This window comes from Monodelphis domestica, chromosome 5 (genome assembly GCF_027887165.1).
Source record: "Monodelphis domestica isolate mMonDom1 chromosome 5, mMonDom1.pri, whole genome shotgun sequence".
NCBI lineage: Eukaryota > Metazoa > Chordata > Mammalia > Didelphimorphia > Didelphidae > Monodelphis > Monodelphis domestica.
The window spans coordinates 81,405,368-81,425,239 of record NC_077231.1 but is presented as its reverse complement, the minus strand read 5'-3'; the positions used below and the strand labels follow the sequence as shown (position 1 = coordinate 81,425,239).

Here is a 19,872-nt window from a genome sequence, read left to right as displayed (position 1 = left end):
ACAGTATAGGAGAGAATAGGTTTGGATCAACATCTCACAAGCTACACCAAGATAAACTCAGAATGGCTGAATGACATGAATATAAAGAAGGAAAGTATAAGCAAATTAGGTGAACACAGAATAGTATACATGTCATTTCTTTGGGAAAGGAAAGACTTTAAAAACAAGCAAGATCTAGAAATAAATCACAAAATGTAAAATCAATAATTATGATTATATCAAATTAAAAAGGTTTTGTACAAACAAAACTATTGAATCCAAAATTAGAAGAGAAGCAACAAATTGGGAAATAATCTTCATAACAAAAACCCCTTTCAAAGGTCTAATTACCCAAATTCATAAAAAGCTAAACCAACTGTACAAAAAAATCAAGCCATTCTCCAATTGATAAATGGGCCAGGGATATGAATAGGCACTTTTCAGCTAAAGAAATCAAAATTATTAATAAGCACATGAAAAAAATGTTTGAAATCTCTTATAATCAGAGAAATGCAAATCAAAACAACTCTGAGGTATCACATCACACCTAGCAGATTGACTAACATGACAGCAAAGGAAAATAATGAATGCTGGAGGGGATGTGGCAAAGTTGGGACATTAATGCATTGCTGGTGGAGTTGTGAATTGATCTGGAGGGCAATTTGGAACTATGCCCAAAGGGCACTAAAAGACTGTCTGCCCTTTGATCCAGCCATCTGGGTTTGCACCCCAAGGAGAAAATAAGGAAAAAGACATTTAAAAGAATATTCATAGCTGTGCTCTTTGTGGTGGCAAAAAATTGGAAAATGAAGGGATGCCCTTCCATTGGAGAATGGCTGAAAAAATTGTGGTATCTGTTGGTGATGGAATACTATTGTGCTCAAAGGAATAATAAAGTGGAGGAATTCCATGGGAACTGGAACAACCTCAAGTAATTAATGCAGCTTGAGAGGAGCAGAACCAGGAAAACATTGTACACAGATACTGATACCCTGTGGTACAATTGAATGTAATGGACTTCTCCATTAGTGGCAATGCAGTGATTATAAACAACTTGGAGAAATCTATGAGAAAAACCACTATTCACATTCAGAGGAAAAACTGTGGGAGTAGAAACACAGAAGAAAACAACTGCTTGAATACATGGGTCGAGGGGATATGGCTGGGGATATAGACTCTAAATAAACATCCTAGTGCAAACATCAACAACATGGAAATAGGTTCTGATCAATGACACAAGTGATACCCAGTGAAATTGTGCATCGGTTTTGGGAAGGGTGGTTGGAGGGGAGGGAGGGAAATAATGTGATTATTTTAACCAAGGAATAATGTTCTAAATTGACTAAATTAATTAATTTAAAATTTAAAAAAATTAATACTTAATTTTTCCTCCATTATATGAAAAAAAAAATTTAACCTTCATTTTAAAAGATATTTGAGTCAAATTCTCACCATCCCTCCTCTCCCTATAAGAGAAGGCAATCTGATAGAAATTATTACATGTGTGAAAAGGGAACTCAAACAAATGAAAAAAAGTGAAGCAATAACATGAAATATGTCATGTCTCGTATATTCAGATTCCATCAGTTCTTTCTCTGGAGGTGGATGCCATTTTTCATTAGGTGTCCTTGAGGATTTTCTTAAATGACTGCATTGGCTACTAGGAATAGTTAATTATTCATAAATGCTCATCATATAACATTGTTATTACTATGTTTCATGTTCTCCTGATTCTGCACACTTTACTGTATATCAGTTCATGTAAGCCTTTCCAGAATTTTCTTAAATAATACTTCACATCATTTCTTATAGCACAGTAGTATTCTATTACAATCATATATCACAACTGGTTTAGCCATTCCCCAATTGATGGACATGTCCTCAGTTTCCAATTCTTTGTCTCCACAAAAAAGAGCTGGTAAAAATATTTTTGTACAAATGGGTCCTTTGCCCTTCAAAAAAATCTCTTTGGGATACAAACCTACTTGGGTATTGCTGGATCAACAGGTGTTTACAGTTTTAAAGTTCTGTGGGCATACTTCCAAATCACTCTCTAGACTGATTGGATTGGTTCAGAATTCCACTAGTAGTACATTAGGGTGCCCGTTTTGCCACATCCCTGCCAGCATTTATTATTTTCCTCTTCTGTCATATTATTAGTTTTCTGTTCTTTAAAATAAAAAGGTTGGACTCAGTGCCCTTTAGGGTCTCTTGTAGTTCCAAGTCTATGATCACATAATCCATAGATAGTGGGAGCTGGGAGATAAGAAAGTCACACACTATAGAAATGATAGACAACTGGTACTTCCTTATTGCTTCAATGGAGTGAACTGTCATAACCATCACAGTGATGTGGGGACTTGCCCAGCTTCTGAACTTTCTTGATGAATAAAATCGGGCATTGGCTAGAAGGGTCATCTGGTAGCTAAATGTGTTGTAATGCAATCACTCCCTCCAGAAAGAGATGAAATATGTTCAGTTGTATCCAATGTTTTACTCTTGACATAAGAACAATCCAAGCAATAAGTAATATTTTTAAATACTCTAACAATTTGATATCTATTGAAAACCCTGATCTCAATTAGTTTATAGTCCATTGTGAGTTACCAAGTTTTCAATAAGGCATGACCACTCTTAATAATACTGTAATCCAGAATGTGCTCAATGCTACAGAGATATTTCAAAGTACCCTGAGTCCAGATGGCAGAAGAACCCTGCTTTCTTCCAAGAAGGGAGAATGTCACTTGGGTTTACATTATTAACGTCTGGAGGAAGTTTAAGAAGGATGTGTCACAATTTCTCTTTCCATGCCTGGCATTAAGATGGGCCCATCAAAAGAACTCTCATGGCAAGGTGTTGTTTATGGGAGACTCAGAGAAAATTAAATGGAGTGTTCCTATGTCATGAAGAATGACTCAGCCATGCTGGATAAGGAAATTTTTCAGATGACCTAATGACATATGGTGCCAGCTTCAGAGTAAAACTGTCCACCCTGGGGGGAAAAATCACTTTGGCTCTTTCTTTAAACACTTGTTATTTTCTTTTTAAAATGGGCAAGTTCTAAAAAGAACTTGCCTTTTAAAAGGCAAGTTCTAAAAGCTGGTTAGGATTTTTGTAACTTCCAAGCCCTTAGGCAGAAAGTAAGCCTGTGTTGGACCTCTCAGAGGCCTGTCAATGAAGGAAAGTTTCTAAAAGAAATGATTTATAATTAAAAGTGGAAATTGAATTTGGTGAAAATTAATGACTAAATATCAGGCCACCAGATACCTGATTGGAAAGGGAGGAGGAAGGGGAAAGTGACAGCTGTTGATTGAGAGGAAAACCATCCAAGGCTCTTCATACATATGTATGCTGTCAAGTGCTTTGTCCCTGCCCCACTTCCCGCCCTCCCTGACAAGCAATCAAAAAATCTACCCCATAGGGTTGTTGTGAAGATGGAATGAGAAGGTATTTGTCAGTCATTTAGCAGAGAGTCTGGCATGTGGTAGGTGCTATGTAAATATTTGTTCTTTCCCCTTTGGGCTTCCCTATTGCCCAAATCAATCAATCAATAAGCAGAGATAGTTAGATGGTGCAGTAGATTGAATGTGGACCTAGAGTTAGTAAGATCTCAGATCTAAGTATATTCTTACTATCTGTGTGATCCTGGACAAGTCAATCTCTTTCTGCCTCAATCTCCTCATTTGTAAAATGGGGCAATATATAACATCTACTTCCCAGGTTTGTCATCAGGATCAAATGTGATGATATTTGTAAAATATTTTGCAAGCTTTAATGCTCTTTTCTATTATTCTATTATTCTATTTCTATTATTCTATTATTATTAATTAATAAGTGATATTTACTATGTACCAGACTTGACATGAAGTGCTAGGAAAAAAATAAAATAAAATACAATCCATGCCCTCAAGTTTTTTGCACTGCAATGAACAAGCTCTCTTCTGGTCAGACCTCCAGGTATGATGATTCCACTTTGGTGTGCACCTATTCCTAATAGTTCACTTTTCACTATTTGTTCTGGGAGCAGTAATTCAGTCAATACCACCATTGCTTCTGGAAAAGGGTGTGTTTATCCATTGCTCTATGGCTTCATAGACTTTTCATGAATTCAAAGACTAAATTTCTCTAGCCACCACTATGAGCTGTCTGCTATTATTAGAATTCAAGCCTTGTAAGAGTAGAGATTATCTCCCTTTGGAAGCTGTATCCCCATAGTCTAGCACAGGTCCTGGAACATATTAGAAGCTGAAGAAATGCTTTTCCTTTTATTCAATAAATGTCTATTGAATTGAATTATTTGACCAATGGGATAAGGAAGGGTAGCAATGTCCACAAAAACAAGGCTCAGTGGAAAAAAGGAGTTTGAATGTAGAGATGGGGGACATGGATTTGATTAACAGAATTTGTGGTTTATTATATAAACAACTTTGGCAAGCCCCTTTACTTCTTTGGGTCCCAGTTTCCTCAACTGTAAAATGAGGTTGTTAGACTCAATAACATCTGAAGTCCCTTCGTGATTTAAATCTATTGCCTTGTCATTGTGTGAAAGTGACCCTGAATTCTCTAAGGTTATATCAGCCCTGGATGATTCTACCAAGCTAGAAAGATATTGGGTATGAATCCATCAAAGAACTGTGACCACCAATTTTGATAAGTTGAAAGAACTCGTCCCTATATTGGTTATAGGGGCTTTAGTTTTGCTTTTGGCCACCAACACTTGTGAACACCATCTGGTTTTTTAGGAGTAACAGAGCTAAGCACAAAGCAATCCATAATTCATAGTTTGGCCACTCAGTAATGAATTATTTGGTGATCTACCAAAGAAGATATGGGTTGCGACCTGAGGGGTTGGCCACTCTGATGAAATTAGATATCCTTATAAGCTGAGATAAATGAGAAAAAGAAGGCTGTAGAATAGAAATTAGATAAATATGGAGTTTCCTCTGGTAAAAACCAGCTAGGGTGTGTGTGTGTGTGTGTGTGTGTGTGTGTGTGTGTGTGTGTGTGTGTGTGTGTGTGTGTGTGTGGCTATAAAGAGATCAGAGAATAAATAAAAGGTACCTTAAAGGCTTTTGATACAAAGCTGATCTGAAGCTCCCTAGAAATGTTCTATTTCAAAGAAGAGGTAGACTTGGTAAAAGTGAGACATAAGGGGCAACTGGGTGGCTCAGTGGATTGAGAGTCAAGCCTAGAGACGGGAGGTCCTAGGATCAAATTTGACCTCAGACACTTCCCAGCTGTGTGACCCTGGGCAAGTCACTTGACCCCCATTGCCTAGCTCTTACTGCTCTTCTGCCTTGGAGCCAATACACAGTATTGACTCCAAGACAGAAGGTAAGGGTTTAAAAAAAAAGTGAGCCAAAAAACAAAACCAGAATGACACTAATCATGGATGGAGAAAACATGAACAATTTTCTAAATGCAAGTTGCTTCAAATGTCCATCCATCAGGTTTGACATTGTTAAAATGAGGGAAATTGGAATAAATATCAAAAGTCCATTTTATGTCTAAAAGTCTATGAAGTGGCTAAATAACTGGACCTATGTTTTCCTGTCTTAAAAAAAATACTCTAAATTCTTAATCACTTTTAAAAATTTATTATTGAGTAGTTTCTAGGTCCAATTATTTTAATTTTTTAAATATAGAAAAGTATAATTGAATAAAATAGGGTGTTTTGTTTCATGATTCAATTGATCATGTCTTGATAACCAACATCCTTGGAGACCATGAGGTAATAACAACAATAGTAATCTTCTAATAGTCTAAGAATATTGGGCAATGAGACATTAACAATGATAGTGAGGATGATGATATTTATGTATCACCTTAAGATGTGCAAAGCCCTTTATAAACATTATCTTTACAACTCTGGGAAGTAAGTGCTTTTATTATTTCCATTTTACAAATGTGGAAACTGGGATAATTAATTGACTTGCCTAGTTTCATACAGAAACACCATTCTCTATAGAATAACTTATGCAAATTGCAAGTATACTAACCATGAAGACAATGTGCACAGAGCACTAGCCTTGAACTAACTCAAGACATCAGAGACCTGTGACTTACCCATGTTTACATGACTAGTAAATATGAAAGGCAGGATTTGAATCTAGGTTCTCCTTAGTCCATGTCTAGTCTTCTGTAAACCAGAATGCACTTTTTTAAAGAATACGGTAGCATATGCCATACCTACATTTTGTAACTCTTTTTAACATACAAAAATAGTTTCAGTGTCTATAAGGAAGAAGCAGATGGTCTCTTGAGCAAGCTCTTGTCACCAAAATTCTTTAAGGCTGGGAAAATATCTGATTACTAGTGTTCACAAGCTTTTGAAACAGACTGAGGAAGAAAGATCTCAAAGAGATTTTGAGTCAGAGGCTCTTGGTTCAAAACCCCTCTCTGCCACTTATTACCCATTTAACTCTGGACAAGTTAATTGAATATCTTTGGCTCTTTGTTTCCACATCAATAAAATAAAGGCATTGAAGTAGATGGTTCTGAAGGCCTCTTCCCACTCTAAATCCTATAATTTGCTCTATGACCAAATATCACTAGAAAAAGCATCATTCTCCTAGAGATGCTGCTTCTTTATATTTGGGGAAGGGCAACCTTGTTGTGTCAGATTTCTGGTTCAGGAGGCACTAGGGTTGGAGAAAGTGATTGGATTGGGAGTCAAAAGACTAGGATTGAATCCCAAAGCCTGTTATCTTCCCTGAATGACTTCAGGTAAGTCAATTAACATCCCTAAGCCTCAGTTGTGTGGCCACTGATGTCCCCATACTTAGATAATGTTTGATCCCCCTATGAGGTCAGTTAATCCAACCCCTCATTTTTTCAGATGAAGGATGAGGAAACTGAGGTGCAAAGAACTCTAATGACTTGCTTAAAGTCACACAAAGGCAGGAAAGAAGCAGGAGTTGAACCCATTTCCTCTGACTCCACATGCAGCGTTTTCCCCACTATACCACACTGAGGACGTTTGAGAGGAATGCCCGAGTTAGAATTCAGCATGCATGAGCATAGAGTTGAATGCATTATTTGGTATGGTGGTAATACCCTACTGCTCTTTTCTGTTACACAGAGATGGTTTATTGAAGAGAAGCTGGAATCCAGCAGCTGGAGAACACGGTCAAATCTATTGTTCAGAAGTGGACCCCATCATCCTCTCCATTTGGCTTAAAGTCATCCTCATCCACTCCTTCAAGAAAAGTAACAACCATGTCCTTCAGTCTTGTCCAATCCTTTTATTTCTTAGCATGTCTCTGGGATGAACTCCAGAACATAACCTGGGGGATTCAGTGATGAAAAACTCTTGACAGAGACAGGACTGCCTAAGACAGTATGCTGTGATGATGCCAAATCAGGTCCATGCTAAACATACTTAGTAAGGCATTTTATCCTAGCAATTTCAGTGCCACTTCCTCCCACTGATTATAACACAAGGAAAGGTGGAAATGAAAGCTAACACTGTAGATCAGTATCCAAACCAAACCTAATGCCAAGGCTACTTTTTTTTCCAGATAGAGGAGGATGAAACTACCCATGATGCCATGCATGCCATAGAACAAAGGACCACCTGCCTGATTAAATATGCTTTTTTTTTTTTTTTGAGGAAGGGCCATTACCACTGAAATAATGAATCAAAGTGGCTCCTCCTTTGGCCTCACTCAGCGGGCCATGAAACCAGCCCAGTTTCTTAGGAACAATTCCCAAAATGAGATGCCCACTCCTAGGAGAGATCAATCTGGATAGACAAGACTCCCCCAAGAGAGCAATCCAACAGGAAAAGTTCCCAACAGAAGTCAAGACAGATTGTCCCTCCTGCACGTAAGCCAAGAATCTAGTATTATCTTGGCTGTTATTTCAGCATTTTAAGCTCTTTGCATCTGTGTGTGTGTGTGTGTGTGTGTGTGTGTACGTGTGTGTGTGTGTGTGTGTGTGTGTGTGTGTAGCTTGCATACTTAGAACAAAGATCTCACTTTGTCAGCAGAAAGGCAAATACAGTGTAAATGACACTTAAAAAAAGACCCTAGAATATAAGGGAATGGAAATAAAAGTTATTGGATGTGACTTATGCCTGTGAGGCTCTATTTAGGGTGCCAAGAGCTAACAAAAGGGTAGTAAAGTGAGAGCAAGCTCACACAAGGAAGATGAGATTAAAATTCTAGGGGATTCTGTAAGAAAACAGGGATAGGAAAGGTGAATGGTTAAACCTAGTGTGGAACAGTCCAAATGGAATGAAAGTTAAAGAGCATAATTAGCAGATGGAGGGCAAGGAACTAGGCACTGGAACATAGAAGTAGTTGCTGTAAACAGCTCAGAAGAAAATTAAAATGCAGAGGTGAAACGCCTGGCAATTGAGAGGGCAAGCTGTTAATACAAAAAAGCAGAAAATAGGAAAGGAGGGAAAAATCAAACCCATCAAAAGTAGGGCAGAGAGGGGGAAACTAATTTGCTCAGTGGTTAGAGTACCAGGCTTTTGGAGTCAAGGAGATCTGGATTCTAATCTGGATTTAGAACCTTCCTAGCTGCCTGACCCTGGGCAAGTCACTTAACTTCATTTGCCTTGTTCTTGCCCTTCCTTCTGTCTTTGCATTGTGATTAGGATAGAAAGTAAGGGTTTAAGAAAAAAAACAAGTAGGGCAGAGGAATAGAACAAATAGTAGGAGAGGGCCTTTTCTCTGATGAAGTTCTTTCATCACTGAATCCCTCAGATTAGCATATTCTGGAGTTCATCCCAGAGACACAGTGAGAAATCAAAGGCTTGGCCAAGACTAAAGGACATGGTTCTTGCTTTCCAAGGAAATGACCTTTGATGAGTTAATTTAGGGTCACAGATTCAGAGTTGGAAGAGACCTTCAAGATCATCTAGTCCAATCTCCTTATTTTATAGATGAGGAAACTGAGCCCCTGAAAAATGACTTACCAAAGGCCATAGGGAAAGGTAGCAGGGTCAGAATTTGAACCCGTGTTTTTGGATTTCAAAACTACTGTTCTTCCTATTATGCCATCAAATTCACCTGTTTAGAGAGTATGGTTTTAAGCCTTAACACTTTAAAGTTTACAAAGTCCTTTACATTTACTATTCCAGTAGAGATGAAAACAATCAGTGTTGGTAGTTACTATACCCACTTTCCAAATGGTTTGCCTAGAGTCACAAAGTTTTTAATGAAGTCATATTTAAGGCAGGATTTTTTTCCCGGGTCTTTGGACACCAATTGCAGCAATCTATCCAATCAGTTAGTTAAGAAGCACTGCATAGATTTCAACCCTGTTCAAGACAATCGTTCATACTCAGAATAAAAAGAAAGAGAATAACCTAGTTCTTGCCTTCTTTAGGGGCAGGGGATTTAAAGATTTGTGTCCATACAAGACATACACAGAGAAGATCAAAAGTAATCTCAGAGGAGAATTGCACTAGCACTGAAGACTGGGAAAGGGATCCTTCAAAACTTGGGTTTTAAATTGAGTCTTTGAAAGCAGTCAGGGAAGCCAGTAGGGGGAGGTAAGAAGGAAGAGTATCACAGGTAATGGGAAATAACAAGTAAAAAGTCATGGAATGGAGAGGTGGACTGTAATATGTGAGGAATAACAAGAAAGCCAAGGTGACTGGATCATAGAATAAATAAAAGGGCATAAAGTATATGGAGACTGGAAAATGGAAGGGCATAGTTGCAAAGGGATTTAAGTATCAGAAGACTTTGTATTTGATCTTGGAGGTAATAGGGAATTACTGTATTTACTGAGGAAAGAGGTGACATGGTCAGACTGGTATGTTAGGAAAATCACTTTGACAGATAACAAGATGATGGACTAGAGTGGGGAAAGAATTGGAAGAAACTGGTAGACAACTGAAGAGAAGGGGACACACACAATATATGTTGTAAAGTATAAATGCCAGAACTTTGCAATAGGTTGGATAAGTGGAGTGAGTCTGAGAGAGGAGTTGAAAATAACACCAATGGTGTAAGCCTTGGTAACTTAGACAGTTATGGTGTCCTTGTCAGTAATAAATAAATTAACAAGAAAGTACACTTGGGGGTGGGTGAAGATAATTAGTTCAATATCGGGACACACTGAGTAGGAAGGGTCTACAGGACATTCAGTTCAAGATGTCCAAAAGGCAGCGCTAGGTATACAGATCTAGGAATCATCCTCACACAGGTGATAATTAAATCTATGGGAGCTAATGAAATCATCAAACTTATCATTCAGAATATAGATAGCAAAACTATTAATAAGCACATGAAAAAAGTGTTCTAAATCTTTTATAATCAGAGAGATGCAAATCAAAACAACTCTGAGGTATCACCTCACACCTAGCAGATTGGCTAACATGACAGCAAAGGAAAGTAATGAATGCTGGAGGGGATGTGGCAAAGTAGGAACATTAATTCATTGCTGGTGGAGTTGTGAACTGATCCAAACATTCTGGAGGGCAATTTGGAACTATGCCCAAATGACACTAAAAGACTGTCTGCCCTTTGATTCAGCCATAGCACTGCTTGATTTGTACCCCAAAGAGATAATAAGGAAAAAGACATGTACAAAAATATTCATAGCTGCACTCTTTGTGGTGGCAAAAAATTGGAAAATGAGGGGATGCCCTTCAATTGGGGAATGGCTGAACAAATTGTGGTATCCTTTGGTGATGGAATACTATTGTGCTCAAAGGAATAATAAACTGGAGGGATTCCATGTGAACTGGAACGACTTCCAGGAAGTGATACAGAGTGAAAGGAGCAGAACCAGGAGAACATTGTACACAGAGACGGATACAATCAAATGTAATGGACTTCTCCATTAGTGGCAATGCAGTGATCCTGAACAACTTGGAGGGATCTATAAGAAAGAATACTATCCACATTCAGAGGGAAAACTATGGGAGTAGAAACACAGAAGAAAAATAACTGCTTGATTACATGGGGCCAGGGGGATATGGTTGGGGATGCAGTCTCTAAATGAACATCATAATGCAAACACCAACAATATGGAAATAGGTCTGGATCAAGAACATTTGTAATACCCAGTGGAGTTGCTCTTCAGCTACAGGAAGGGTGGGGGGAGGAAAGGGAGGGAAAGAATATGATTCTTGTAACCAAGGAATAGTGTTCTAAATTGACTAAATTTTTCAAAAAAAAAAAGCAACTGATCTAAAGGTCCTTAAAAAATGATGGCAGCAAGTTAAAGATTATAGGATCTTAGACCTAGAATGGTCTTTAGATGCCCATAAACAATCTTCTCTCATTTTTACAAATAAAAAAAAAAAACTGAGGCCCAAAGGGGTCATAGATGGCAAAAACAGAATTTGAACACATGTCTTCTGACTCCACTCAGTGCTCTTTCCCCTATAGCACCAGCTCAGTTCTCCTTTGGATCAGATAATCTTGTCCCATTCTATTATTTACTTCCTTCTCCTCCCAACCACAACCATCATATCTCAAACCATGAGATAGGAGGGAGATGAAATAAGAAAGCAAGGGTAGTCTGCCCAAATCTCTCAGAATGTTGTTAGGAATCTGTGTTCTTATCAATGTAGGGCCTTCTTCCAGTAATGCAGATCAGTGCAGTGGAGTCAAACTCAAATAGAAACAGATTCATCCCTGAGGCTACATATTGACTCAGAAAACCACAAATCAACATCATCTGTATTGTATTTAGATTTGTTTTGTTAAACATTTCCAATTACATTTTAATCTAGGGGTCCTTAAAATCTTTGGGGCTGAGATTCTGACACCTCTGATACAATTTATAACTCTTCATTATCCCTCTCACCCCAGGTGACTCACATCTACAGGGGTTTCATCCCAAATTCTGGGATCCTTGCTCTGCTTCAGTTGACCTGTCATGGGCACATTGAACAGTATAGGCTGTCCAACCCGACTTTTCTAATTGTCCATCTCAACAATGAGAAAAATGACTCAAAATATAAGGCAGAACCTGATTCATAAGACAGGAGCAAGGTGATAATAGCTTCCAGAGTCCAGAGGCAGATACAAATTGATAAAAGACCTGGCTAAGACTAATGAAGTCTTTACCTTCTGAAATGTCCCCTGAGACAAAGAGGAGATTTCCCTGGAACCAATGGAGGGAGGCTTAAATAGCCATCTACCCTTATTTTAAGCCTGGTTAAAAAAAATCCACTCCTCATCTCATCAAAGGAAAGTCAATTTTATGGGCTGACAAATGGATGCAGGACCTGGGCTAATGGTCTTTTGCACTTTCTCTGTTTTCCCTGCAGGCTTCCACATTATTCTCCCCTACTGGGAAGAAAGTGGCTAATGGTCAAGGCTTTATTGGACTCTCTAGTCTTTTTGTTGTTTTTTTTAGGAGACCCAAAAGAGCATTGAATTCTTTAGTTCCAGGCCTTTTTCTCTTTTACAATTATATGGAAATATTCTTTTAATTCCAGATGAAAAACAATTCTAAAAACTTCCATCTCTCTCCTCCCTCAACACCCCTCCTTTTTCATAATAATGGATAGGCATCCATTGAATTCATCCATATCCACTGGTTAATCCAATCATGTGAAAGGATGCTAAATGCATTTTGGGGTTTTAGACTGGACCTGCAATTGTAGTCTCAGTCAAATAGGGAACTCTCCGTATGGAAATGCCCTCTTCCAATGCAAATTAATCTTTGCTCTAAAATGGATAGTCCTAATTATTTTTGCTGTGGTAATAAGTAGTTAAGTGACTGGCCCTAGTCACACAGCCAGGATGTGTCAGAGAGGCAGGACTTGAACCCCCATTTTTCTAAATTTGAGTTCAATTCTCTCTCCACTCTGACAGGCTGACACTCTAAATGAATGGTACCTGCTTTATTGATAAATATATATTCTATTATACATTTTAACTCCTTTTCCTACAGCAAATTAACATCTCCAGCCCTTCCTTTGGCAATTTCTGCCTGCACCCATAGGAAACCTCAGTCTCCTATAACTCTCTGATCTTATGGTACTTCTTATAATAGTTACATCTGCTACATACTACCTACTTCTTTATATCAATACATATCCTGGATACCACTCCATGGTTGACATATTGGAAGGGGTAAGATAGTGAGGCAGCTATGATACACTGGAAAGACCTTGGATTTTAATACCTTACCTTTATGACTCGGGTCTTTTCACCAACTGTCCACCAACTCTAGAATGCTTCCTCTACTCATCTTCACTTTCCCAATTAGGTTGTGAGCACTTAGAAGCAGAGATTGTCTTTTACTTTCTTTGTATCTTTGTACTTAGCACAGTACCTGACACATAGTAGGTGCTTTAACAAATGCTGATTGATTGCCTGGACATTTCAGAACATCAGTACCTTTGTAAGCATGATGGCAGGATTGGAATAGTTGAAATTTCAATTCTCTTCTAGGTTTAGATTAAGGATGTCCTTAAGCCTCATAGGACCACAAATTGAGAATTAGAAGGGTCGGTCATCTGGAGCCATCTAGACCATCTTCCTCAGTTTATAGAGGGGATACCTGGGGAGTTCTGAAAAGAGTCCTGACATGCTTAGCACTTAGCACTGTGCCTGGCACATAGTAGGTGCTTAGTAAATACCTGTTGACTTGATTAATCCATTTGTCTCTCAACTGGCTCAGAGTAGGTATTTAATAAATGCATGTTGATTTGATTAATCCACTTGTCACAGTGGTCCTAAAGCCTAAAGAAGCTTAAAACATAGTAAGTGGCTGCTAAATGCTTGTTGACTAGAATTCCCCAAGATCACATACAGGGATAAGACTGGAACTTATGCCCTCTGCATGCTGTGCAGATTCTCATCAGCTTGGTGGTATTAGATAGAGTGGTATTAGATAGAGTGGTGATTCTCTCCAGACAAGAAGATCTGTGTTCAAATTGGGCTTCCAACACTTACTAGCTTTGGGACTTAGTTTCTGTAAAATGGAAACAATTTCAGTAAAATAGGAATAATAACAGCATGGGATTGTTGTGAGGATCAAATGAGCTACTCATAAAACATTCAACACAGTGACTGACACATAGCAGGCACCATAAAAATGCTTATTCCTCTCCCTTCATCAATAATTCACCTTTATGTAGTACTTTAAGGTTCACATGGGACTTTACAAACAGTATTTCAGAGAAGACTCACAACTGCCATAATGAGGGAGTCACTTTTATTATCTTCACTTCACAGATGATGGACCCACCAGAGATACCTCAGTTTCCTCATCTCTAAAACAAGAGGATGAGGAGAGATGACCCGTAAGTACTTTTCTAATTCTAAGTCTTTCATCCTATGTTAGCATCATATTGCTGAGAGACTCAAAAGCCAGGCTCAGGAATATTATATACATTGAGTAATGGTGAGTCATTGAGGATTCTTGAGAGCAGTCTTGAACCTTATTAAGAATTCTCTGATAGTGTCATGGAGAATGGATCGATAGGGACAGAGATTAGTGGCCAAGAGGTCACATACATATGAATATGTACACATACAGATATACCATGCATATATACATATACACATACATGCATACACACAAATACACAAAGATATGTATATATTCATATTTGTATTTATACACACATAAAAATAATATATAAATTTGTCCCAACCTTTTTGGTTGTTTAGTTGTTTCAGTTGTGTCTGACTCTTCCTAAGCCCATTTGGGGTTTTCTTGGCAGAGATACTGGAATGGTTTGCCATTCTCTTCTCCAGCTCATTTTGCAGATGAGGAAACTGAGACAAACAGGGTTAAGTGACTTGCCCAGGGCCACACAGCTAGTGAGTGTCCAACTTGGGAACTTGGGAAAATGAGTCTTCCTGACTGTAGATGTGGTGCTTTATTCACTTCACCATGTATACACACACACACACACACACACACAAACACACACACATAGATAGATAGATAGATAGATAGATAGATAGATAGATAGATAGATAGATAGATAGATAGATAGGAACTGTGAATATTAAATTTAACTCTCCCCTGATTGTGAAAATGTAACCCCTGCCTATTTTTAGATTTAATCAACAAAAGTGTAAACACCCCATTCACATTTGAGTGGGGAAGATCTGTGACCCATGTGTGTGATAGTGGATGATGAATCAGAATCAACTGACTGCCTCCTGGGCAGTCCTAAAGCAAGATTTCAACTGTGATTGGTAGATGTATAATTAGGGGAAGGCACAGGAAGTGATGGAAGAGAAAGTGTCTTTAAAAGGGAGTGACAACTTCCTGAGTGGGGTTTGTCTAACAGTTCTACTTGGAGTGGTGGAGGAGAATCTGCTAACTGGACCCAAGACATGGTGAGTGAAAAGCTGATACCTTTCATATTGGATTTCTGGAGAGACTAGCCTCAGGAGAGACTTCCCAAGGTCCTCAGCTTTACCGAGGCCTAAGGAGTAACTCTCCCTGCCTGCGTTGAGTCAGGGACCAGGAGTAAATTACTTAGTGCTTAGGCTAGATATCTTACCCTAACCTCTCGCTGATTTCCTTCTTCATTCTTTCCACATTTTGTAAATAAATTGTAAATAAATCTCTTTGGAATTAGTATAAATTCCTGGTGACCCTATTTTTAAATATATCCAGTCCAACCTTTTTATGTAATTAACCCCTTTTCCCTACTTACAGTACATAATTTTACTATCCAGGGCTGCTGGATCCTGCCTTCACAATAAAGGGCTCCTCCCAAGCTTCCTTCTCAAGCTCCCATTCAAATGGATAAAACACTGGATTCTCTAACTGAGTTCCCAGGTCAGCAGATGACTCCCTTATTTCTCTTATGGATGAAGTGACTGCCTCGCATGTCAAAGTTGGGGACTGCACACACAAATACAAGCATATTACACACAGACACTTCTATGGAGCCTTTCAAAAATTCAAAACAGCAATTCAGCCACTTGAAGAGCTTCTAAATATAAATTCTCCTCAGTGAAGTTTGCTTCTTTGGTCTTTTCAGGGATGAGTCTTCTCCACTGAGGGACTTTTGGCCACCAGTTAACTTGGAACTGTGACTTTAATTCTTCTTGATTTAATGTCCCCTCCATTAGTATCTTTGCATTTTTTCATCATCACATGCCAATCAATCACCAAGCACTTATTAAGTACCTACTCTGGGCCAGGCACCATATTGCTATATTATTTCCTTCTTCCCCCCACTCAGAAGCCCATTCCTTCCAAGAAAATATGAAAAGGAGACAAGGGAGGGCAGAGTAGTGCAGCAAATTAACCAACACATTAACCAAATCCATCAATATATGCAGTATTCTGTATCTCTCCATAGAAGAGAGGTAAGAACTAGTATTTCTTTAAAAGAGAGCCAAGGATTAGTAAAATAGATGATAGATTTGGTTTAAGTATTCAAGAGGAGGATGCCAATTCTTGAAAAAGCTGGGTTCAAACCACCAACACAGTCTCAGCAAACTAAGTCTCCGAGGCAGTATGGAATCATGGAAATTTTGCTAAGACAGGAGTCAGAAAAGGCAGATTCAAATCCTGATTCTCCCACCACACAATCTTGGGCAACATTTTAGGTCACTGGGCCTCAGTTTCTTGATCTTTAAAATGAAGGGTTTGTACTGGGTGGCCTCTACTATTCCTTGCACAGTATTCTGAGGACTTGCCCCTCAGAAAAGCCATTGGAGATTACAAATGGCCTGACAGTCAAACTTGGTCACTCTTGTGGTTGATCAGCTCATGAACTCTTTTACAAATCTTCATTTTCTCATGTCATAGCCAGGTTTTCTATCAGCCACAAAACATTTAACCTAGAGAATGATAGACTAGAGCTGTTTTAATATCTACATTTTTTTGCTCAAGGCTCTTATCAGTACTCCCAAATCCGCTGCCTCAGAGACAATATTTTCTCTGCATTACCCATTTCTGGGGCCTCCAGTTTCCACATTCCCCTAGCAGTTCTCTTGTATTTTAAGCAAAAGAGTGAACTGTATTATTTCTCAGAAATACGCTGTCATACATATTCAGGAAACATTTGCCTGGAAGACAAATGTAGACGAATGCTGGGTGGCAGTTAGAAGTGGTTGCAATCCCAGGTCCACATTCTATTTCAGATAATAATGACTTTTGGGCAGCCCCTTTAAATGAGGATTTCTGAACTCTAGAAACAGAAGGGGAAAAAACCCCACACCCTACCTGAACCAAACTTACTCATCTTTCTTCCTGGCTAGGCTCAGTTTAATGACGGGCTTCTTTTTTCCAAGACATTTGCTCATTATTTTTCACTTTCTTCCAAGCTTCCCTGTCGATTCACTGTTATTGTTCCTTGTGTTTTCAACTTGCCTTTATTATAGTCTCTCTTGCTTCTATCTCTAAGACCTCTTTTTCTTCTGGTCCATGAATGTCATCTCATTCTGTCTGAAAGCACATTTATGCCCACTAATGTTTCATACCTTTGGTGTGAAAACAGACCTTAATGATATGCATTAACTCCCACCATCAACTTAGTTTCCATTCATTCATCCATCCTAAAACTCTTGTGTCCTATTACCTTCTCTCTTGACAGCCTCTTCTTAAGAGATGAGAAAATATGGGATACAAAGTTACACAAGTACTGCTCTGGATCATCCGTTACCATTTCAGGCTTCTGTACAACAGAAGACACATAGGTGGAGTTTATAAAATAATAAAACAGTTTTCTATAAAGCCCACCCCATGGAAATTGGTTTCAATGTTTGTGGTCACATCATAAATTTATTAGGGTCCTGGGTGAGATTTTCCATGGATTAAAAATTAAATAAAAAAACCAGAAATCTAATAAGGAATAGGAGACTATAGAATGTACAGTTACTGAATTTGGACACATCAGTGGCTACATTCTTTCTGTCACCTGGAAACTAATTAGTACAACGTAATCACATACTTCCCGTCTAGTAAACATACAAGTCCCAGAGGAACAAATGATTTGTATCTTGAATCACTAGCCACTGCTTATTTGTAATTATCATATAAATGAGGTGCTTCAAGTTGACCCTGGATTCCCTAGGCCTTCTTTGAGTTGGCTAGGATGCACTCATTGCACAAAAGTTGGGGTAATTTAAATTATTCCTTGAGTTTCCTCAATTTAAATTATTCCTAGATACTTCTTGTTGCTGTTGGTGTTGGGTTAAAATCTATTTACAAACAGTATTAGGCAATTGATGAAACATTTGGAACTGTTTCTCACAATAAATATGTATTATATATATATATAAATCTATACATATGAGTGTATATATATGTATTTAATGTTTCTCTCTCTCTCACACATACACACACACACACACACACACACACACACACGCACACGCACACACACATCTAAGAAAGTTCCAGTAGGACATAAAAGCCTCCTACAAAGGAATGGTTGCTTCGGCATGTACACTAGCTGAGGGCGATACTTATTATTTGGGCTTAGGAGAATCCTAAAAAATAAAATCATTCAGCAGGGCTTAAAAGTCTGTTGTTTTATTTTTAACTTAATTTAGAGACAAGCCACAAATTGGGAAGTTTAAGGCAACCATTTATAGGAATGCACTATCTATCCCTTAAGATCATAATGGGTCACCAGAAAGAACCGTGGCTCTGGGGTCCAAAGGACCAGAGATTTAGAATTTCAGGTGGATTAAGCCCCTCAGTTCAGAGGTGGGAAAACTTAGGCCAAGAGAAGTTAAAGGAAATTGCCCAAGGTCAAATGGGAGACAGCTGAAATGAGAACTCAGATTCTCAGGCTCCAGAGTTAGGGGGTTTTCAATCACTTACTGCTGCCTTCTTGATTTAAATCTTATCCCAATCCCTATGTGACTGGGCAAGTCTCTTCACTTCCATGGACCTGAATTTCTTCCTCTGTAAAAGAAAGGGGCTTAAAATTTGAGAGATTTTAATATTTTTGATCAATACAATGAAATGTCATAGCAAAAAAAAAAAAACATTCTGCAAACCTAAAAGCCCCCTCTAGGTTAGTTAGTTTTATTATTATAATAATTATTCCAGAGGACCAATAATGAACCCTCATGACACAATAGTAAAGGATTCAAGATGCTGAATGAGACATACCTTTTTGAACATGACCAATGTGAGAATTTATTTTGCTTGACTTTTCATATTTGCCCATTTTTCTTTTGACTTGGGTTTTTCTTTTCCTGTTTTTCTTTTTTCCTATTAAATAGAGAGAGTGGAGAGAAAAGAAGAGACATACTTGTTAATTGAAAAAGTTAATAAAAGAAAAGAAGATTTGGTTAAATGACTTTTCAGGTCCCTTGTGGCTCTCGCTCTATAATCCTTCATTTTCAAAAGCAGTTTACTCAACAACTGCAATATGCCCAGGTATCTATCTCATTCTCCCCTGGTGAGTCCCTTCTGGAGTCTCCATTTTGTGGAATGATCCAGGCTAGCCCACCTTTATTCATCCCTGGTTTTCTGAGCTTTAACACTGACTCCAATGAGAACACTCTGTCCACTGGTTTCAGCTGGTCCCTCCCAATAGACCTCTGTCACTCATTTCTGGTGAAAAGGATATGACTTAGACACACTAAGAGGATAGAGAGAGAAGAGAAAAACCAAGAGAACAAGCTCATGTGTAAGGATAAAGAATGGAAAGTTCTCCAAAAGGATAGGACAGGTTCTATGGGTCTATGCAAGTCTCAACGTGAACAGGAAAAGCCTTCCAAACCACACCTGGATGAATTTGTGGGTTGAGGGAAAGGACTGGAGAGTATAACGGAGAGAAAGTTTTGGATTGAGAATCCCTTTCAGATCTGGTTTAGATTGAAAGACACAGAGATGTTAAGGACAGAATTTTAACAAAGCCTCAAGCCAACAAAACTCATCTAAGAGCCCCGGCCAGACCAGTTCAAGGCTCCAATAGCCATTAAGTTCCTAATAAGCAGTCTGAGAGAGATGCCGAGAGGAGCAATATCCTATCAA

General features: G+C 38.5%; 1 long non-coding RNA gene across 2 annotated transcripts in view; it reads right to left on the bottom strand.

Moving 5' to 3' along the window:
• Positions 1 to 249: 249 nt before the first annotated feature.
• LOC103092783 (uncharacterized) overlaps positions 250 to 19,872 on the bottom strand; it is a 41,966-nt gene continuing 22,343 nt past the window's right edge. Inside the window, exons 3-4 of one of the 2 annotated variants that reach the window (XR_008912116.1) lie at positions 19,003 to 19,104; positions 250 to 18,792 (exon numbers count right to left, since the gene is read on the bottom strand). This is a non-coding gene — a long non-coding RNA (uncharacterized LOC103092783). The remainder of the gene's footprint in view (positions 18,793 to 19,002; positions 19,105 to 19,872) is intronic. The other variant, XR_008912115.1, reaches the window with a different exon arrangement.